Source organism: Bidens hawaiensis, unplaced genomic scaffold, assembly GCF_021521415.1.
Source record: "Bidens hawaiensis isolate Kalapana, Puna unplaced genomic scaffold, B.hawaiensis_p1.1 tig00000780_1, whole genome shotgun sequence".
Taxonomy (NCBI): domain Eukaryota; kingdom Viridiplantae; phylum Streptophyta; class Magnoliopsida; order Asterales; family Asteraceae; genus Bidens; species Bidens hawaiensis.
Window position 1 is genome coordinate 4118883 of NW_027491045.1, and position 24323 is coordinate 4143205.

The 24323-nt window shown below is 34.9% G+C and overlaps 1 long non-coding RNA gene and 2 pseudogenes across 2 annotated transcripts in view; 2 read left to right on the forward strand and 1 right to left on the reverse strand.

Annotated features, from left to right (window-relative positions):
* The window catches only part of LOC143538716 (receptor-like protein kinase FERONIA pseudogene), a 95036-nt pseudogene that overhangs the window by 15282 nt on the left and 55431 nt on the right, over window positions 1-24323 (forward strand). The window lies entirely within an intron of this gene.
* LOC143538748 (uncharacterized) lies at window positions 659-1880 on the reverse strand. Its single transcript, XR_013136308.1, has 3 exons — window positions 1427-1880; window positions 1116-1341; window positions 659-957 (listed from the first exon to the last, which is right to left on the reverse strand). It is a non-coding gene; the product is annotated as an uncharacterized LOC143538748 (long non-coding RNA).
* LOC143537195 (receptor-like protein kinase ANXUR2 pseudogene) lies at window positions 4663-6187 on the forward strand (annotated as a pseudogene).

The window sequence follows — 24323 nt, forward strand, 5'->3', positions numbered from 1 at the left end:
ATAAACACAAACAATTAAACACACATGCACACAAAAAAAATCTGACACATAAGAACGTAATTTCGCACAATTTTACAACAAATTTTGAAGTAAATCCAGTAACAATAAACATTAGAACATACCGATTGCCATTGCGATTGAACCAAATAACTGAAGTTCTACTGCTATGAACGAAGATGCGACTCGAATGCAACAAAAAATTGTATTGAGATTTTGTAATTTACTGAGAACTGGAGAAGAGAAGAGGGGAAAAGAAATTTAGGTTTTTTTAGATCATCCTGTTTATTTAACGCAATTGATGAGGCACGAACACTGAAATTGGGGAGAAAAAGAAGGAGAAACAGGCGGGGAGTATACGTGGGACGAGGTTACCAGAGGTTGAAGAACCGCCCTGAACTGCTCCTTCTAGAAGCTTTTCACCTACTTTAAACGGCTGAGGTTAAATCTCAGATTGATCCAATGGCTGAAATGTAACCTGATACCAGTTAAACTCACCGGGAACAATATAATATATAATTCCAGGATCAACAATAACTGAAGGTGTTCCTTCCCACCAATTCACCCAAGCCTACCACAAATTAACAAGCATGTTATAATTAAGGTACTATATTGGATGCTTTATGCATTTAAAATAAACTTTATGCAACTTTCGGTTCGTTTAAAACGTTTACTTTTTAGCTGTCCTAGTGTCCATGATTAACCAATTCAAGATAAAAACACTACTTTAATCGACCGACTCATAAGTAAATAGGTTAAAACTGTCACTTTTAAATATGGGCATCCATAATGTCATAATGACACTTACATATTGTAGAAAGTTCTCCTTAGTTGCATGAATGCCATTGTATGTCCTACATCCACTTATAGTTTCCAACATCAACATGCCAAAACTAAAGACATCAGACTTAGTCGACAGATCGACGACTATGCAACTGATACTCTGGTGCTGCGTGGTCCCTGTCACATCACATATCACATATGCCGGTATCAATATTCTATAAGGAATATTAAAGAACAGGAACAACCTTGTCATGCTGAGAACTTAGAAAACTAAAACTGAAAGAAAAAACATGAAAAAACAACCATAGTTTCTGAGCATGTAGAGATGTACTTACGAGGTCCAATCCGTATCAACACGATCAGTCTCATTGTTTAAGCATCTCGCAAATCCAAAACCTGAAAGTTTGGGCTCTAAGCTTTCATCCAGAAGAATGTTTTCAGGTCTGACATCGCCATGTATGATCCGAAACGGAGCATTCTTGTGAAGGTAAAGAAGTACCCTCGCAACACCTATTATTATTTTGTACCGCTCATTCCACTCTAAATCCATGCAATTAGGATCTAGATAGATAGAATCACAAAATACATGTTTGTAGAAGTTACTCCATCGAATTTAACTTGTACATTTTAAAATGGAAATCCATACCATATAATAAGCGATCCAAGCTTCCATATGCTGCAAGCTCAAACACAAAGAATGGTGTTGCTTCTTAAATGTAATATCCAAGCAACTTAAGCAAATTCTCATGTTGAAGTTGTACCAGTAATGACAATACATCTCCAGATCTTTGGAATTTAGAACTAGAAAAAGGTTGTGCAATTCCTATACTTTGTCCATTTTCTAGCATACCCTGAAAAGAGCTAAGTGGATTAAAAGTTTTTGCAGCCTTTGAAATTGGGAATTTGCAATGTGATTATGGATACCTCATACATGGAAGCAAATGCCGATTGCAGAATTATATTAGCATCAGAAAAGTTGTCAGTTGCAACACAAATAGTATCGTAATCAAACTTATGCAGTATTCTGATTTCATCTCCAACGATATCTGAAAATAACTTCAAAGAATTTGAACTGCCACTTTCTACTTCATGTTCTTTTACATGTTCAACTGCATGTGCCAAAAATAAATAAATAAATAAATAAATAATAATAGTAATAATAATAATAATAATAAGATAAGTAGGTACCAGCATGTTAGAATAATGGTTAAAATATCAAGTACACCGGTTAAAAAATTATCAGTTTTAGATCAGATATGTATGTAAATAACTATCTCTCAGTCATCACTTTTAAAGGAAACATCTTTTCAACCAGAAGATAGCATAAGCCAATATAAACACAACCCAATTTATAACACAATAATATGCGTATGTAAATAACTATCTAGTGGACTGTGTTGGTATTTAGATCTAGAATTATCTTAATACATACTTGTGAGGTAAATCCTCAATTTCTGAATAATACAAAGCTAAATAAAGAAATTATTACAAGCTACTACTACCTAAGATCCCACGAAAGCCTATCCTATGGATGCATCATCTCTAACATTGTCGAAGAGAATACTATACCTGAGTTTTTACTATTGGATGAAAAGAATAACATCGATACCATTCTGCCACATGCTTTGTCGGCTTTCTCCTGTAAGTCTCGCACAGACTCAAGACCTCCACAATCTCTGCCATCGTAGGTCGTTGTTTTGGATGGCTATGTAAACATCGAAGTACTAGCCTAGCAAAATCCTTCAAACATCTAGTGGATATCGCCTCCCTTATATCAGTATCAACAATTTGCTTTAGTCTGCCTTCTTTAATTGAGTCTTGAGCCCATCTAGCCAGACCCCACTGCTCCTCATCAATACTTGTATCTACTGCTTGTTTCCTACACAAGATTTCAAAAAGTACCACCCCAAAGGCATGCACATCGGATTTTCTGGTAAGCTTCCCAGACGCAAAGTAATCAGGATCCAGATATCCAAACGTGCCTTTTACGAAAGTACTGACGTGTGGATTTTTTAGACATATTTTAGACAATCCAAAGTCAGCAATCTTAGCTTCCCAGCTGTCATGTAACAAGATATTAGAACTTTTTACATCCCGATGGATAACTCCTTGCGTAATATTTGTCCCCGTGTAAAGATAATCTAACCCACGCGCAGCCCCTATACATATTTTGAGTCTTTGAACCCGAGGTATAGATGTTCGGCTTTTGCGGAGATGATCTTCAAGGGTTCCATGGGGCATATACTCATAAACCAGGATCATCTCTTGCTCATAATATTTGTTAGATTTTCCGACGATCATTTCCCCCTCTCCGGCAGCAATCAAAAGATTAGCCCCATAGATGGTTCCTTCGAAAACCTTGCCAAAACCCCGACAGCCTATGACTAATAATTCATTAAAGTTTCTGATTACTTGCTGAATCTCAGAAGACATAAACCGTCGGCACAGTTGTGACGACTATGAGGATGATGATTCAACCTCCTGACTGGTAGTAACAAACATAGTAGTAATAGACAACCAGGAGGATAATATGTAACCACAGTTATAGATATTAAATATATTATATATCCTAACAATAATGTACTAAATTCATCTAAGTCAACTAAACACCTTCGATCCATTTTTCTCCTAGAGCAATAAATGTTGTAAGGGTCTACATACAGGGACCAACATAGTAGTTAGAAATAATTTATTGCAAGTCAACTAAAGGGAGAGTTAATTGTCTTAAGTGTCTACAGGAATTAACTTTGGAATAAAATGGTGGTTTCTAAGAAATTGTGGTGTAATTAAGTTGAGATATTCTATAGCGTGAAGTTACATCCAGCTCGTTCTGCATTGACCTGCTTTCTGATATGTTGCAATCTTGAGGTTCGAAATTGACTAGTTTGCCACCAGAGAGAAGCATTATATGTTCCGGCTATCATATTTCCTCTCAGGTGGAAATTAATCAACGGGGAATCCTCTGCAGCACTGCTGGCGAATTTGTGGAAATAGTATTTATCAACGGTGTTTTCTTTATTTATGTTAATCTATTCATTTGCAAAAAAAAAATGTCCTAATAAACTTTTAATCTATGTCATGTATATTAGTTTTCTTCCTTAATCACATAATTGATAATTTATTAATTTATTTAGCTATTATTATAATTATTATATACTATATTAATTCAAAACCGATTGAATTGTGAGTTCACAAGTCACAACGTGTTTGTGTGGTCCGACGTTATACGTCTATTTTTTGTTTTGGTTTAATGGTCCCGCCTCAACACTTATCAATGAACTTGCGATAACAATAACGAGTGGGTTTACATAGAATATATGTTTTTTTATACAAACTTTCAACAAAGATAAATTTTTCAACAGTTTAATGCGTAATTAATGCACTTGTTTATGGTCGCTCCGCCGCAATGCACAGGCCGTATATATTGGTTTATATATTATTTCGTAATAAAAAAAGCCAAACTGTCAATACACCCTACTCTTCAAATGCGAAGCATCAGTTTTTGCAAGAAGTCAGGTTATTTTTGAACGATTATGTTCGAGTAAGTCGATTATTGTTGTTTGGTTCAGTCAATTAATAGTTGTGTGCAATTCAATCGATTTCGTTTGAATTAGTCGATTAATAAGAAACGTAGGATTAGTGTATTGTTGTTGTTTTATTGCGAGATCTTGGACGGATTGATCATAAACTTTACTTAGTATTTATTATATATAAAATAATAATAAAATAACTAAATAATATATATTATGTTATATATAAACAATTTAAATTTATACAAAAACAATTAAAAATGTATATAAATTATTTATTATTTAATAAATTATAAACGGTGACCCTGAACCGATCTCAAGCTTTAAAAAAAACGATTCACGAGCCAAGCTCGAGCTCTAATAAGTTAAAACAAGCGGTCATTTACGCATTTGACAATCAATTGCCGGAAAATGGAACTACGTCAATCCACCGGCGGCAGTTGACCAATGGAGAAGTCTTCTGGAGCAACATTATGTTGCTACTGAGATGGAGGTAAGACTTTTCAGGCCAAAACCTTGTCCTATTTGTGGAAAATTGAGCAAAATCGTAATGTCTTAGAATTATTGTTTCCAATCACCAAATTGTAATTTCTTAGAAAGTATAATTGGTTTGACTATTATAAAAGCTATTTAAATCCTTTGAATATATATGAGGAAACTACCCATGATCCATCTATGAATGTGATACTATATTGATCAGGATATTGTCTATATTCTTTTCCTAGTTCATATCTGTAAGTCTAATAATCATAATCATGTCTATGCCCTCTACCACTCACGAGATTAGAACCACATTCACATCCTCAGAGTGGCGACAACCATGCCGCCAGTTTACCTGTTCTGAGATTCAGCTAGCAACCAGAAACTTTGACGATTCACTCATCATAGGCCGTGGAGGGTTTGGCAAAGTTTACAAAGGAATCATCACTATTGGCCCAAATCTTTTCCATGTTGCCATAAAGCGTCTTGATTCAACATCTAATCAAGGAGCATCTGAATTTTGGGCCGAAGTAAATATGCTTTCTAACCTAAGACATTGTCACTTGGTGTCTCTGATCGGTTATTGCAATGATGGGAATGAAATGATCCTTGTATATGAATATATGTCAAATGGCACCCTTGAAGATCATCTCCACAAACGAAACGCCCCTCTATCTTGGATTCAAAGACTCACAATATGCATAGGGGCTGCTCGTGGGTTAGACTATCTTCACACTGGTACGGGTATTAAGCATGGAGTTGTACATCGCGATGTTAAAAGCTCGAATATATTGTTACATTGCGGTTGGGATGCTAAGATTGCAGATTTTGGATTGTCCAAGATATGTCCAAAAAACCAGCAGATCACTTACATCGACACTGGCATAAAAGGCACGTTTGGGTATCTTGATCCTGATTACTTTTACACGGGTAAGCTGACCAGAAAATCTGATGTGTATGCCTTTGGGGTGGTATTGTTTGAAGTCCTGTGTGGGAAACGGGCAGTAGATAGAAGAATTGATGAGGACAACTGGGGTTTGGCGATATGGGCTCAAGAATCCATTAAAGAAGGTAGGCTAAAGGAAATTGTTGATAGTGATACAAGGGGGGTAGTATCTCCTAAATGTTTAAAGAAGTTTGCAGAAGTTGCAAAAAGATGTCTGGATAAGAATCCAAAACAACGACCTACAATGGCAGCGCTTGTGGTCGGTCTTGAGTCTATTTTGGCATTACAAGAGAAAGCCAACAGGAAGTTACAACCTACCAGAGAGGCTTCGAAAGTTAAATTTCTATCTGATGACCAGAACACCGGTATCATTTTCTCTTCCATGCCAGTTTCATTTGTTTAGTTTACCTCTTAATTTTTCCAATACACATTAATTAGCCATTGATATATATATATACTAGTTTTTATCCCCTGTATTACGGGGTTGTTTTATATTGTTTGTTCTAATATTTATTTATTTATTGAATTTATATTTTTTTATTGTATGAAAGTTAATAATATACTTATGGTTTGATGATAAATTGTTTCACAAATAAATGAGATGTTATAACCCGGTTTAAAAGTTATATGGTTTTTATGAGACCCAAGACCCGTTTATTTTTTTTATGATAAAATTGGTTTTTTAATTATAAATAATATTTATAAAAGTTAATAATATACTTATGGTTTGATGAGACTCAAGACCCGTTTATTTTTTTACTATAAAATTGGTTTTTTAATTTAAATAATATATATATATATATATCTTTTTTTAAATAAGATATTAGTTTTTATTATATCCTATTTTATAGGATTTTTACATCAATAATTTGGTGAGAATAATTTTTAATTTAATGAGATGTTATAACCCGTTTAAGGAATATCTGAGTTTGGTAAGATCTATACCCATGAATTCGGGTCAAATGCATGAGAAGCCTCCATTTAAAAATCAAGCAAATCTGGTGACTCAAAAAAAAGGGGAGCGACCACATCGCGACACATATGATTTTTATGTCTTCGTTTATATATATTATAGATAGGATTGATTTCTTTTGAGAACCACTTTGAGTTTTAAGAACTCGAAAGAACTCAATGTAACAATTTGTTTTTCGAATTTTTTTACACATGTGTAATACGTAAGTGTAAGTAATGTACAAAAAATTACGGTATTTTTTTACACACCGAATCGACTTTTTACATATGTGTAACTAACGTTTAAACTTGTGTAATTATCAAAAATACTTATTCTCTCTCCTGCTTTATTTTTTAATTAAATTTAATCTCAACCACATATTTCATATCATTTAATTAAATGTGTGGTTCAAAATTGAGTTCTTAAAGTTCTTAAAACTCACCATGGTTCTCAAAATATCTCTCCCATATATATATATATATATATATGGGAGAGATATTTTGAGAACCCCTTAAATCTTAAGAACTTTAAGAATCAAATATGGACCACATGTTTAATTAAATGTTTAAGGATTTATGGTTGTTAATTAAACAACAATAAAATAATTATGAAGAAAAGAGAAACAATAATATTAAACGGAGAAAGGGTATTAAAATAAAATGCAAACAAAAAAAAGACAAAGTATCAATACATATTCTCTTTCTTTGTTTTTTATATTAAATTATTGTTTTTAACCAAATATGGTTTTTTTATAAAAAGAAACTAGTTTTTTTAATTAAATTAATCAAAATGTAAAATATATATTAAATAAATTTCAAATTTAATACATATTTATTTTCTAAACAAAAATACCTATTACAAAAAAAATAATAATACATATATACAAACTCTTTCACTAATGCTTCTTTTTCTTTTCACCAATCCATTCAAATCAACATCTTGCTTGCTAACTCTTCTATTACTTTTTGAACACGTTTTGAAAGATTCCGGGTATCCATTTTTTCTCTTTTTTTTATCTCTATACACGTGTAGGAAATTACATACACAAACACATAACTTACCAAAACTACAAAAATTGCCCAAAATACTACACGATACACAAATGACATAAATTACCAAAATTTAATATATACTAATTACACAAATTACCAAAATTACATTAATTACCCAACCACGAAATACACAAAATTACATAAATTACCAATCATATATACTACACAATATACATAAACTACATAACACAAAATACATATATTACGTAAGATACATAAATTACTCAAATTATATAAGTTACATACAATATACAAATACATAAATTAAATAAAAAATAACATACGTTATACAAGTTACATACTATACACGTATTACATAGATTACCATATTACATCTAAACTAGTTACACAAATTACTCAAATTACATTAACTACCTACCCAAGGTATACACAAAATTTCATAAATTACCAATTATTTATGCTACAAAAGATACACAAATTACACGACATAATATATATACATATATATATATATATGTGTGTGTGTGTGTGTGTGTGGAAAAGATTCACTACAATAATAGCTTATCGTACAATGGGTACGCGTATCCAAAAATGGCAAATTTATATTATTTAGAAACTAGACTCAACCTAGTTTACTGTAGTATCAATAATCTCAACCAATTTTCACATTTACACCCCGTTACAGTCAATTAAACATCAACAACACAATCTGTCCAGGAACTGTTTGCAACAAAACTCAACATATTAACCATTTATAAATCATAATTCCTTCATATAACATCCTAGACACCATAATCACTATCCATGCACATCAATTACACATTACATCCATGGTTAGGGTTTTATTTGAATTCAAAATCAAGAGCACAACGATTAACATGTAATGATACCAATTCTAGTTATCATATCACAATCAATCCATCATCAAAATCAAGATAAAACATATGAACACATATACATATGAAAATCGGACCTAGGATTTACAATTATACCTTCAAAAACACCAATACAAGCAAGAGGAAGGTAGAAGGTGGCTAGAAACGGATGTAAGATGCTTCAATTGTGAAAGACCAAGATCAAAATCAAGCAATATGTGTGTGTGTGTGAGCCGATCGTGAAAGGGAGCAAGGGGGGGGGGGGGGCTGCCGTCGTTTGATGTGAGGGAGAGAAAGAGGAGAGTTAGGGTTTTTACATATTAATAATAATATAATACACTTTGGTCCCTCAACTTCTAGTTTGTTCTTTCCTAGCTTAAATTAACTAGTTTGCATATTGAGTTAACATTGTTATAACATGTTATCACATAACACATAAGTCTAACACAAAATTATCACATAATTATTGTTTTGACGTTTTTTGTTTATCCACCAATTGTTTGCGTCAACTCGTTTGCGTTTCGGTGCAATTCCCGAAAGACTACACATGTAGTAAGTGTCAAGCGTCATTTAAACCCTAGTTTAAATGTAATGAGGTGTGCGTTATAGATTCAGTGATCTAAAGTTTGAATTGACGGAGTTGAGTTAACGGAGTTAACCTGAAATTGACGATTGTCACATCAAGGAAATCACGAACAATAGGAATATCTTGGTTCTTCCTTTCCTTTTTGTCTTTTGTCACCGAGAGAGCTAAAAACGGAACGTACTTTTGGCGTAAGTACTTTTGCGATTGAGCACACGACATGAGATTTAGCCTTCGAGACGTTGTGTTTCCAAAGACCTTAAGAACCTTACCATTGACAAGCGGAATGCGAATGAATTTATCAAAACAAACGACTTCGGCACGGTGCAAAGACAACCAATCCATGCCTACTATGACATCGAAGCTACCCATTTGCATCGGGATGAGATCGATGGAGAATTTATGCTTAGAAAGAATAAGAGAGCAATTGCGGACGACGGAATTGATGGTAATAGAATTGCCATTGGCGACTTCAACAGAAAACGGTCGGGAAAGCTTAGTTCGAGGCATCGCAAGTTTCGACTCAAATTTCAAAGAAATAAAACTTCTATCGGCACCAGTATCAAATAAAATAGAAGCCAAATGATAGTTCACCAAAAACATACCGTTCACAACATCGTTTGCCACTTGAGCTTGATTTGCATTCATCATAAATGCCCGCCCTTGATTACCATGGTTGACTTGATGTGCTTGTTGTGAAGGTGGAGGTGGTGCTTGGATTGTTTGGATGGGTTGGATGAGTGGTCCATTGAGTTGGGGAATTTGGGGTTGGTAAGTTTGAACTTGGTAAGCTTGTGTTTTGTAGTATGGTATGGTTACGGTTTGAGCTTGGTTGGCAAAAGCTAAACGTGGGCAATTTTGGCGGAAATGGTTGGGATCACCACAATTAAAGCAAGCTCGGGGTTGTTGGGGTTGGTTTGATGGGTATGGTGCATAGCGGTTTTGGGCATTTTGGGGAAAGTTTCTCGGTTGGGTTGGTGGGTTAGGTTGGTTGGGTTGGTTTCGTTGGGTGGATCGGCATGTGTTGGGGAAGTGACCAAATCGGTTACAAATTGTACAATGGCGACATGACGAGTTTGTTGGGTGGTGAAGTTGGCAAGTGTTACATAGTGGGGAGTTACCAAAATAAGGTTTTCGGTTTTGGGGAAGAGTTTGGGCTTGTTGTGGTGGTTAAGGTTGGGTGACGGCAAAGTTTAGGTAATTAGTCTTGGGTTTCTTGTTGTTGTTGTTGTTGTGTCGGGAGGAGTTGGAGTAGTTTATAGCTTGTGGTGCGGGTTCAATCTTGGCTTGGGGAGCGGGCTCGGTTTTGGCTTTCTCGATTGTTTTCTTGAGGGTTAGGGTACCCTCCTTCACGTGATTTTCCGATAGCCAACCGGCTAACGTGATGGCTTCCTCAAGGTTCGCGGGTTTGCTACTCATGACTGAGTCCCGGATTTTCATCGGCAAACCCCAATATATTTGTCAATTTCACGTTCGGTTGGGGTGACCAAGTGAGGTACAAGAACGCTTAGCTCGTGGAAACGGAGCGAGTAAGCGGCGTTATCACCACCTTCTTGTTTTAGGTCCCAAAATTCTACCTCAAGCTTTTGGAGCTCGTGTTTAGGACAAAATATTTTCTTCATCAGCGCCTTGAGCTCGGCCCATGGAAGAGCCATGGCCACATCCGTACCTTGGAGGTGCATGACACTACCCCACCATGTTAGGGCGGTTCCCCTAAACATGCTTGAAGCGAAGTTTGTCTTTTTCGCTTCAGGGCATTCGCTGTGTAAAAACACATTCTCCACAGATTCGAACCACTACAACAACGTAGTCGCACAGTTGGTTCCATAGAATTCGGACGGGTTGGCACTAGTAAATTGTTTAAGCAGGTAGGATGCGGGTTTGGGCTCAATAGGTGCAACAACGGGTGCGGGTTGGTTTGCTTGTATTTGGGTTATTAGTTCGGGAATCACAGCGGCCATTTGCTTGGCGATGATGGCGGCCATACGTCGAGTGGAGTTCTTGCGCGGTTGGCGTCTTAGCGGAGGCATGCTAAAAAATTATAAAGAAAATATGATAAGTTTTTGGGTAAAAAGGAAATGAATATAAATGTGTATAAAATAAAATAAGATTTCGATTTTTGATTTGTGAATCCTAGAGTTAGTATGGAGAAGATGTTAGTGTTAGATAAAATATAAAACTTTGTTTATAAATAACAAAACCGAAAACAATAGTAAATGGTTTTTTTTTTTTTTTTTTTTTTTAAGAATTTAAAGCATAAAAATTTGAGATTTTGAGATTTATAGAGTTGGAAAAATCGTGCATGAACCACCATGACTTGATATTCCAACACTAAAAGTTTTATAAAACAACATATTGGAGTCTAAACATGTGTACGAACCACCGAAACTTTTTCATGTTTTCGACTCAAATAACGTTAATAACACAATAAATCGAGATAAATAGTTATGTCAAAACACTAGTCCACGAAATCACCGTAGTTCTATTGTTTTAACACCGAAAATTAGGATGGCGACCGGAACGCTCGCATTCGACTACTTAAAATATTGACATTTATAACACGATTTATTGCTTAGAAAACGAGCATTATAACTCAACCATCCCAGGTAAGTAAATCACCTTCGATTCTTGGAATCTTCTTGTCAAATGGTCATTTTATAATTTCTCGTTTCCTATGATGGCTACAAACCCGAAATAAACGCAACCTTTAAGGGATTTGAAACAACGGGATCCAAGTTAATCTTGTAATCCATAAAACACAATGAAAATCTACTTTTTGCGTTTTAAGGTAAGGATACCTTGGAAATACTATGAAAGTGTGTGTATGTGATCATTTAGGATATTGGTGAATTTTAAACAAGTTAATAAATAAACATGCGATATGAACAATTAGATAGAGTAAACACGTATGAACACACGTATAGGACCCTAAGCATAACAATTCTAGGTCGTTACGTCTAACCACCTATCTTAATTGTCATGGCCCTGATACCAATCTGTCACACCCCGACCAAAGGCGGCGGAACATGCCGGGGTGCAACGATTGCTCATAAGCGCATAACACTATTTAAAGCGACAATATTTAACAAACTCATTTCATTTCACAACATCGAAAATGTCACATAACCAAATATTCATAACTCAAATACAACCAAAATATAGCAAATAAAATATTGTTCATTTTTGTTAATATCCTAACGGTATTTGTGACGTTTTCTTCACCGAACTCCATAATCAACCTAGATGCAAACCTGTAACATTTCATAAAATAAAGTTTATCAACACAAAGGTTGGTGAGCAATTCATAAGTTTGAACAATAGATATATAGTATGAAAAGCCGCAAAACTAGTATACAAAACCATAAATAATAGCTATAAACTTGGATAATAGTTATCGCTAACAAGTTAGCGACACCCAACTATAAGGGGTTGCCAAATAGTTTAGGATTTTATAGTTATCGTTAATTGCATTACGTTAACGACACCTTGCCATGAGAGGTTGCCAAATGGTCTAGGATTTATAGTTCCACCATCCAAAAGCGATAAACACATATTCAAATAAGCATAGAACACCAAATCGAGCAATTATTCAAGTAAGGTATACAACAACGTTTGTGGTTTAAGACCCAAGTATAAAACATTTAGTTTAGATAAGTTGAAATGTCACCCCAAAAATAAAAGATAGAAAACGGGGTATGAAGTTACTCACGTTCAAGTAATAAACTTGAAAGATTGATTATTTGGAGATTTGCCGGAACGACGAGTTTAACGCATGAAGCCTAAATAAAAGAAAGTCTTGGATTTAGAAAGGTTGTATTGAAGATCTTTAAATAAAATAATTATTGCAAAAACTAATCAATTAAAGTTCAAGGTTTAAAATGTAACTATTTAAGAATTTATAATAATAACCCTTTTAAAAAATGTAAGTTTGCTCAAAACCGGGTTAAAGTATCTAACCTTAATATTTACTTAACCAATGTTAACTAATAAGGTGGGGAAAATGCTAAAATGCAAGTTCCATTAGGCTAAAGATACTAAAACGGGTTTTTAACGAGTGTTCGGGTTGTCGGTTCGGGTCTTGACAAATGGTCAAACCCAAAGTCAACTTTTCAAAATATTAATTGTTATGAGATAACTCATTAAAACATACTAACACTTAACCAAGTATGTAGATCTATTGTTTAGAACTAACAACGCACGTTAAGCGAGTGTTCGGTTTTGTCGGTCCAAACTATTTTATGCGATCAAGTTGGATCCAACTATTCCAAGTACTTAAGAAAATAATTAAAATCAGTTTGTAAACTATTTTTTTTTAAAGAAATATACAAGTCTTGATAGCTAAAATCACACTTGTGTGTCTTAAGCGAGTAAAAGTCGGTATAGTTCGGTTTGGTTCGGTCTCCATCTCACAAATAGTTCATAGATGGTTTCTACATGCCCAAATATCATAGAACTTGTATATTGGTTTATAAAAGAAGAAAACTTAAAATTTACAACAAAAAAAAGTTAACTAAAATTCTTTTAACAAAAGTTTCGATTTAGTTCGGTTTCCATCTCCCAACGAGTTCATAGATGGATTCCATATGCTTAATATCAAAGAACTTGTAAAAATGATTTTTGAAACTCAAATCTAGCAATAAACATGTTTAAACAACTATTTTAACAAAACTAGTAAACAAAAGTTCGATTTCCGGTTTGGACTAGTTTCGGTTAAACCGAGGTTAGTCTTATACAAACCCACACCATGGAACTTGTAAATAAGATGAACAAACTAAAGGGTTAGAAGTTAGTCATAAGTGATATGTATAATAAGTTATGTGTGTGTAAATATATATCAAGAACACGAAGTCCTCCATGAAGCCTTGCCTTATGACATTCGAAACTTAACCAACCAGAGTCGGTGAAATAACAAATAAAGGAAACAAGGGGTGTGTATTATATATATGTTGTACCACCATATTCAAGAGTTAGTAATGTTAGATGAACAAGTTAGAATGAAAGACTATAGTTAGTTTGACTTGAGAAGTCAAAACTTCAAGAATACATAAGAAATAACAACCTTGAATCTATGGAGTTTTGAGAGAGTTTTTGGAGATGTAGCAAGAGTAAAATGAAGAAGATGGGTGTGTATATATAGGGAAGGAGTGAAGGGTTGGGTATAAAGATTTTTTTATGGTTTGCATAAAAATGGGTATGTTTAAATGGTCAAACAATGCATAATATAAAAAAACCAATATTTTATATATTTTAAAATGACAAGATCCAATATTTTATATATTTGAAATGTTCGGGTTACAAACGGGTCGGGTTTACATAACAAAAGTGATCCGAAATTGACGAATGTCACAGAGCCCTTTTATAAATCTCGAGACAGAAAGGGACTGAACCCTTATAGTACTCAAGGCAGAAAAGGGACCAGACCCTAATAATATCCAAGGTAGAAAAAGTGACCGAACCTTAATAATATTTGAGGCAGAATAGAATAATGTAAAGTAGAATTTATAATAAAGTATGAAGGTAAGTATATATGCTATGAACAAAGTATGAGAATATGAAGTATGTATGAAAGTATGTAGTAATGAATGTATTGTATGTTGTATGATTAACTAGAACTCACTCAGCGTAGCTGACTTTTAGTATGCACGCAGGTGAGTAGAATGAGACAGTTGGCTTGGCGGGGACACGTGGCAGAAGAATAAGAGATTGGCATCCGAAGACTCAAGTCGTTTTATAATTATGTTTTTGAATCGAAAGACAACATGTTTGATAAGACAAGTTATGGATTAATAAGTACTGTTTTTATGAATGTTTTAATATTCCGTGAATGTTTTTATTAACTTTGATATTTAGAACTATGTTAATGAGTAAATCAACGTTCAAAGGGTAACGGGGCCTTACAAGTTGGTATCAGAGCAAAGTTCGAGATATTTAAGAATCTTACATGCTTAGACTTGAAGTCTCGAACTGAGAATGTGATTTATGTAAGAACAGAAAGAAGATGCCAGAATGGGATTTAATAAGAAAAGAAAGAAGATGTCAGTTCAAGATAGCCATGTGTCACTCAAGCAAGCTCGGTAAAGGTAAAGTATATGATTAATTTTATGTATAATGTAAGAATATGTAAGGAAGTTAGCTTAATTGCTATAGAAAGAATGTTTGAATGTTAGCTTCATTGCTAAAGAAAGAATGTGTGTATGCTAGCTAAATTGTTTGGGATAAGAATGTAGGTTATATGTATGTTATTGATGTGTGTTTAATGAATGCTCTTTCTATGCAACTCACAAAAAAGATTTAAATTTATAAAACGAAACTCCTAATGAATCCACACTCAACCAGCAAGTGTACCGATCAAAAGTAGTATAGACCTAAGAATTTCGAGTATCGAACACAAGGACACGTGTAAACGCTTATGATCACTAAACTCTAGACAAGACCTTCCTAAGAATGATATTTTTTTTATGATTTTTAATAATTAACTACTTGAACTAACTTACTTTAACTAAATTAATTAACTAAACTTAACTTAACGAAACACTTGATGAAACTTAGAGACTTAACTGCAATTAGAGAAAACGTCTACCTAGGTAAGAGTCATATTGAAGGTATAATAAGCTAATGGTTTGAAGAATCTCACGACACCGGATTCTAAGGATGACACAACTAAGGTTTACTCAAGAAAGCTAGATCACCTCTCGGTCTCACCAATAAACTCTAACTTACACTTAATTGATTTTAAGAACAAACCGGGAAACGAGTTGTTAAAGTGTACTAATGTCGACTCTCCTCTCGGACTCACCGACATGACCCTAATGGAAACGAATACTACGCAACCAAGGATAGAGGAACAATTTGGTTTAACTTAAACTAGATCAACTAATCGCTCACAAACCCAAACCCGACAAGAACCGAACCCGCTCTCGCGCGATCCTAATCCTAACAAGTAAAAGCTATGAGACGAGTTTACTTCCTATCACCTCTCGGTCTCTAAGAAGATGCCAACCCGCTGAATCTAATCAATTAACACACCCACTTAAACCCTACGGTAGTACACCCCGCAAACAATCTCTAAACACAAAGTAAAGAGTTCAAACAAGCTAAAATCAATCAAAACTGATTCAATCAATCAAAGCAAGAGGTATATGAGTATAATTAATAAAAACACAGCCACTAAACACAACCTAATTCAATATTAAACCAAACTTTCATTAACAAATCAAGTCATGATGATCAACAATCCATAAAACTCACTAAAACCTAACAATATTCATCTAACCTAGGTAGAACTAACAAGTTTAGCCTAACATAAATTTTGGACAGCAGCAAACACTTAATGTAAACATCATAAAACTCAACCAAAACATAATTCAACTCATTCAATAATCAAATATAAATCACGCACAACTCAATCTTCAATTCAAGTGCAAAACAATTCAAGTTAAAAGATCAAATCAACTAGTTATGAATCTTGAACAAGAACACAAAGTTTATGGATGTAATACTCAAGTATATGGCTGAGTTTATTGATGAAGATGAACCCTAGTTGCTGTACTAAGTTGTCCTTAACGATAGCCTTCCTCTCCTAGCCACCAACAAGCTCACAAAATAATATTTTTCTCTTCTTTGCTTGCTGCCCTATTGCCGATCAGAATTATTATGGGTGTTAGGGTCTTTAATTATTTGATATTGTTTGCTGCCCATGTGAAGTAAAATCACAACCACAAAACCAAACACCAATTCTCTCCTTAAACCCAACAAGTAATTGAACAAATAAACTAGCCGACCAAACAACTTTATTCTTTTTCTTCTTGCTTCTTGTTTCGATTGGGAGTAGTATTGAGGTGCTAGCTTGATTGTAATTTAGTTGTGTTGTTGCTGGTCACGTGAACAAGAAACAAATTATTAGGGTGTCTCCTTAAACCCAACACCCACCACTAGCCTACCAATTCAACACCAAAACCACAAACTGGTATTCTTTCTTTTTCTTGACACTTCCGATCGGCACAATTAGAGCAACCAGCTTGCTTAGGTTTTATTTATGATATATTATATAATATGCAAGAAAGGCTGGGATCTTGTGGGCTTGGGTCGGGCCTTGAGTTTTAGTCTTCAAACTTGATCATAAAGGCCTCCAATGTCTTCAAAAACCCGAACCTTTTCTCTTGTACAACTCATAACCTACAACAATTATTAAGCTTTGTAAGATCATGCAAAAACAAGCCAAAACTATTATTTATTATACTATTAAGCACTTAAAACTTGATAAAAAAGGTACGGAAAGTAAGTGTGTTTTGCAACACATCAGTATTGATTGTGTGAGAAGTAAAAACTAGCACAAGTGAAATTACAAAGGGAAATATATAGAAACTGAGGAGTAATGTAAATAGTTAATTACACTTGGCCACTGTCATTAACTACTTACCTTACGAATCATGTGCTAAATAATTCCTAGAGTGATGACGTTTGTGTGTCCTTAGAGATAAGATAGATGACTGATACAAAGGGACGAGCACGAGGAGGTCATACTGGACGCTGTGGTACAGACACCCTTTTTGAAGAAGGTGTGACAAAGCGATATACGAAAGCAAGATGACTCTGACTGTAGAAAGTAATGAAGAAGGATTACACTTGGAGCTTGTAGTCATATACCCTAAGGGAGTTGCTCAATTGTTTCGCACTAAAATGCCAACAAGTTCGCTGAAGCATCAAAGGAGGCCCGAATTGGGAAGTCCAAGTGGAAGCAACATGAGAGATGCAGAAATAAGCCAACTAGAGTGAGTCAAGACATGTAGTATGCCTGCAATAGTTAACTCCATAAGGGAACTTGATGGGATCGTGAGTAACGAAGCAAATGATGATAAAAGCAGAGATGATCGAGAAGGACGGGTGAATATCAAGGCATCCTAATTGAAAAGGAATGAAAGGACGAGGCAACATAGTGTAGCGAATATGAAAGAAGACGCCAAGAAGAATGTAGTTGTGTACCTGAGACTTTATGGAAGAGACCACTAGCAATACTTTCGTTAAAGTATGCGAATGGTTAAGAATTCTAAGGTAGAATTAGAGGGACGTGAATTCCTTGCTACTCTTTATGATTGACCTTAAGAGAGTTCGATATCGTTTGGGAATGGATTTAACGTTTGAGTTTAAAGCTCGTATAGCATGTAAGAGTAAGTTGATAAGGTTTAAGTCTTTGGATGGCGATACAGTGACGGTTTATGGTATTAAGGAAAGTTTAAGGCTTAACGTCATTCCGATAGTAAAAGCTGAAGGTTTGTTAAGGCAAGGGTGCAGTGCCTACCTGATGTATGTTGTCAAATCTATGGCCGACACAAAAGAAATGAAAGATGTTTTTGTAGTATGTGAAAAACCAGAAGTGTTCCCAGAGGACCTTCCGAGGTTACCACGGGAACGAAAGGTAGAATTCCAGGTATAGTTAATACCAGGAGCATAGCCCGTCGCGAAAGCACCTTACCGCCTGGCGCCGTCCGAGATAAAAGGGTTAATGTCCCAACTGTAAGAACTCCTTGACGAAGGTGTTTTAATGCCGGGTAGTTCCCTGCAGGGTGTACCCGTGATGTTCGTGAAGGAGAAGGATGGGAGTATGAGAATGTGTATAGATTACTTCTAGTTGAAAAAGCTTGCGATGAAGAATAGATATTCGTGCCACAAATTGATGATTTGTTGGATCAAATGCAAGGTTCTAGTTGGTCATCGTGAATAGACGTCTGTGCAGGCTATCATCAATTGGAAGTAAAAGATGCAGACATCCCTAAGACAACATTTCCAACACAAGATAGACACAAAGAGTTTCTCGTGATATCGTTGGATTGAGGAATGCTCCAACATCATATATGGTTATGATGAATAAGGTATGTAGTCCGATGCTGGACAAATCTATCATGGCCTTATGCCAATGGTTTTGATTTGTTCAAGGGATAAGTCCGACAATGCCCAACACTTGAGAGAAGTGTTGAAGATGCTGAAGAAAGAGAAACTGTATGTAAAGTTTTCAAGGTGTACCATTGATACATGTCATAAGAGTTTGGATATCTCTTCAAGCAGAAAGAACGTAATATGAGGCAAAGATGATGGTTAATGCTGATAAAGGATTATGATTATGAAATCAAGTATTTCCCTGAGAAGACTAATGCGGTCGCTGACGCACTAAGTCGTAAAGGTGGAGAGTTTATCACGACGATTAAGTCGTATAAATTAGTTAGCACTTTGGATTTCATGAGCGGGATCTGCAAGGCGCAATAGAAGTTATAAAGGATGAGAGCAATATGAAAGAGAAATGAATTTTCTGATTACACCAAGATTTGGAAGACAATACTTATGATGTGAAAATCATAATACTTATGATGTGAAAATCAGAATTTGGTCGCCGGAGGATTCCACGTCGTGAAGATCTTCGAGGCCAACTCCTTGATGAAGATCATAAGTCTAGATACTCGGTCTACATCAAGGTTTTGAAAGAGAAGAAGTTAATTTCAATAAAGGCAAAAATTGATGAATGTGAAACCCTTAAGTAGAAGTCAAACGAAGATCAGTTATGGTATGTGATAGCTGTGGAAAGACATGATACTTTGCCTACACGGACAAGAGCAACCACAAGTGTTACGAAGGTGAAATTGGCAGTAACGCAGCAAAAAGGATGCAAGAAACCAAGGACAAAAGCTGGAAAGACATGTAAGGAGGGAGAGTGAAGTCCCCTAGAACGGAAAGGATAGAATGGTATTGCAAATGCCCATATGAAGGTAAAGACATGACCGGAAAGGAAGTTGTTTAAGATAATTGGTTTTGATATATCAAACAACCTGATATGCAACAACAAACAACAATGGATTCATAAGACAAGGTGAGACTTGATTAGTCAAGAAAAGGAAGATGCATCATCATGGACTTCATGATAAAGCTACCTTAGAAAACTACAACTCATGCACCCTATGTGTTGATGCATAGCTGAGAATGAAAGAATGTTTAAGTGGTAACTTAAGGAGTTCTCCGACAAGTTATGCAATGGATGTGCTCAAGAATTGCAAGAATTGTTCTATCTTGAGGAATAGATAAACGGATTTCAAGAAGTAATCTTTAAGGAGAAACTAGAAAGGTTTCCTTTTTGGAAGTGATATGTTTTGAATGTATTGCAAATCAGTATATTGCTAAAGGTTGTAATCAGAAAGAAGGGTCATTCAGTGTTGAGTTTTCTGCTAGTAAGTGCAATGTTCTATATGAGGGACAAGATAATAAGCATGCTTAAGGTGATGATGGAGACTTTCTAAGTCTGGACAAGGAAGCCTATCATCGACAACTTCATGGACAAGCTACTGGGACGACTAAAATATATGAATATCGTTCGATGATTGGGAAACAAGGAGTAAAAAGGTAACCTAAGAGGTTAAGACAATTCAAGATAGAATGCGAATGGGTGTGTGGGAATAAGTGGATACAGGAAGTCTTCTTTTGGGAAGGATTAAACAGGTTTCGAGGACGAAACCTCTTATAAGGTGGGTAGACTTGTAACGACCCAAATTTTGGGTAAATTTATTATTTAAAGGGGTTTATTATTTATTTGATAAATAAATATTTATTTGATAAATAAAGAGTGGGCTTTACAATGAATATGGACTTGAGCCCATGGACCTTGGGTATAAAAGCCTAAAACCCTACCAAAAACCCAAACACCCTCATTTTTCACCCAAATCCTTCTCACTCAAGAACACACACACACACAAACGCCCACTCTTTCAAGAACTTCGGATTCAAAGATAAGATTTTAGCTCGTTTACGTTCATCATCTAGCAACAAGGATCATAAAGTCTCGAATATTGGTTCAAGGACAAGCAAACATAAACGAATTGAAGGTATGTTCGAAGCTATTAAGGTTGTTCATAGATGTTGGTTTGTTACAGAAAGATTAGTTTAGTGCTAGTTCTAGTATAATGAGTAAATAAAGCCCCAAAATTTGAGACAAATAAACTTTGTGGATATAGATCTAAAGTCAGATATAGTTTGGACGTGTATAAAATATTATCACTAAAATCGGTTGGCTTATTGATTTTAATCTAGCTAAAATGAAGTTGTGGATCTATATTTAACAACATGGACACTTATAACGCATGATTGAAATATTAGAAATATTTAATCATGTTTAGTAACATTTATTGGAGTATTAAAATAATATCTTGGACTTCATAAATCAAGATAAGAGGTAGGGGGACGGTGACCAACATCTAAAAAGTAGGTAGCAACATGTATTCGAGAAAGACAAGAATCGTGGGTGGGTCAAATTTGATGTTTGCAAATGGCCGACAACCATCACTGCTCCCAGAAAGACACACAATCACATGCTTATTGATGGTAAGCATCGATCCATTTGAGCCCAACATGTATGCGAGCCTAGACCAAGAGTGATTGTTGTTGGGCCTGCTTGATCAAACAATTGGACCTCCACTACCTAGCCCAATTCATATTGCTAGACGGGCCTTTAATTAAGATATCTAAAGAAGTAATCGGGCTTTAGTGGTATAGGTTGAGATGGGTGGGCTGTGGACATCTTGGTTGAAAGAATTACGTTGACCGGGACAACTCAAATGACTCTATTTACTCAGTTAGTCCCGTTAAGTTAGGTGAATTAGCTGCTTTAGTTGACAAGTATGTGTTGAACATTTACAAGGCCAAGCTGGAGTAAGGAGTTCAGCACTCAAGTAAATTTTGAGCTCAAACGACCCAGGTGAGTTTCTAGCCTCATTCTTTGTTATGTTTTCGGGGTTGTGTGCATACTCGATGTGATTTGTTAATACACTTATCCTAAGTGATAAGTGTATGCCTTATGTGATTATGTGAAAGGTATGAATGATTGCTTGTCACTTAGGATAAGTGACATTAACACTTAGGATAAGTGTATTAACAAATCACATAATCACATCGAGTATGAATTATGCCTTAGGTATGAATTATGCCTTTCACATAATCACATAAGGCATACACTTATCACTTAGGATAAGTGTATTAACAAATCACATCGAGTATGCACACAACCCCGAAAACATAACAAAGAATGAGGCTAGAAACTCACCTGGGTCGTTTGAGCTCAAAATTTACTTGAGTGCTGAACTGTCAAGTTATAATGCTATGTATAATGTATGAATGATATGTATGTATGTTATGAATGAATGTAAGAGATAGCCATGTACAAAATAATAATACTCAAGGTAGAAGGGGACCAGACCCTAATAATATCCGAGGTAGAAAAGGGACCGAGCCCTTTTATAAATCTCGAGGCAGAAAGGGACTCAAGCAGAAAAGGGACCGGACCTTAATAATATTTTAGGTAGAAAAAGGGAACAGACCCTAATAATATCCGAGGCAGAATATAATAATGTAAAGTAGAATTTATAATAAAGTATGAAGGTAAGTATATATACTATGAATGAAGTATGAGAATATGAAGTATGTATAAAAGTATGTAGTAATGAATGTATTGTATGTTGTATGATTAACTAGAAGTCACTCAGCGTAGCTGACTTTTAGTATGCACGCAGGTGAGTAGAATGAGACGGTTGGCTTGAGCGGGGACACGTGGCAGAAGAATAAGAGACTGGCATCCGAAGACTCAAGTCGTTTTATAATTATGTTTTTGAATCATTATGTTTTTGAATCGAAAGGAAACATGTTTGATAAGACAAGTTATGGATTAATGAGTATTGTTTTTATGAATGTTTTTATATTCCGCGAATGTTTTTATTAACTCTGATATTTAGAACTATGTTAATGAGTAAATCCAACGTCCAAAGTAGGCACCGGTAACAGGGCCTTGCAAAACACATTAATGGATGTTTATTAAAAAGCCTAATTTTTTCTGTAATTGAAAGACTAAATAAATTAGGTTCTTGAATTGCTTAATATCTAAACCTTAGGTTAAATAATATTCATGTTTACGGTAATTGGTAATTAGTAGCTAGGTTAGTTTAAATTATGCTTACTTTTACTTTCAGTTCAAATTATGTTAATTATAGTTTTAAGTTAAAACTAATTTTACTTCAATTTATGCTAATTTACTTAAAATTATGCTACTTTTAGTTCAAATTATGCTGCTTTTTTTAATTTCTTAGGTGAATATCACGTTGTTCTTGAAAATTTACCACTTTTATCTTCCAAAATGAATGAAATAGAATTGTCATCCTTTAAGTGAAAATATTTAAGTTATTTCAAATCATATGTATCCATTATACGTTAAAGAATCTTGGCCTGGCCGGACAACAAAAAACTAAGATCATTTTATAAACTTTCTTGATTTGCTATTTTTGTCCAATCTTATTGGTCAATGTTAATAATCTTGACTCAAAAAGGGTAACACTAATTTGTTTGTTTTTGAAGGAATCATTGTTTTAGAGCATGGAAATTCGTGTATGAAGACTCAACTAAAGGCTTTCGCTGCTGAGGTATCATATTTATTCACTCATCACTATCCTAAGTTGCCAGCTTTTTATTTCCCATTGTTTTAGACCATAAAAAATCCATCTATGAACATGCTTTGCAATTTATGGGTCTTTCTTACAAAGCATGAATGAGAATATTCAGTTTTCAGGTAAGGGATCTTATACATGGCAATCTAGGTGTGGAATTTTATTCGGGTATATAACCAAGTACGTCATGGTCAACTTAACTATAAAGAGATTAATAATTTGCAGGATATTATAACATACATGGCAATGAAATGGAGCCAAGAATGCAAGAACAGAAGCCATATAGGACATTCTTACTGCTCCCGGAATGGAGACACAGGTACACACACATTACTTATGCTATTCATAAGTTGGTAGTTGAACCTAAAAATTATCTGATCGTGTTTGAAGATCGGTTGAAGAAATCAGTCGGCTCAAGAAAGTCAACCAAAGAAAATTAGATGTCAAGCCTCCCGCATCTGATGTTTCTAAAATTAGATTGCAACATAGATTGCAACATAGTGGTTGGAAAAAATTTATTGAATTCATCCAAGTCAACTAAAGGGAGAGTTAATTGTCTAAGTGTCTACATCAAAGGAACTAACTTTGGAACAAAATGGTGGTTTCTATGAAATTGTGGTGTAATTAAGTTGAGATACTGCTCTATAGCGTGAAGTTACATCTAGCTCGTTCTGCATTGACTTGCTTTCTGATATG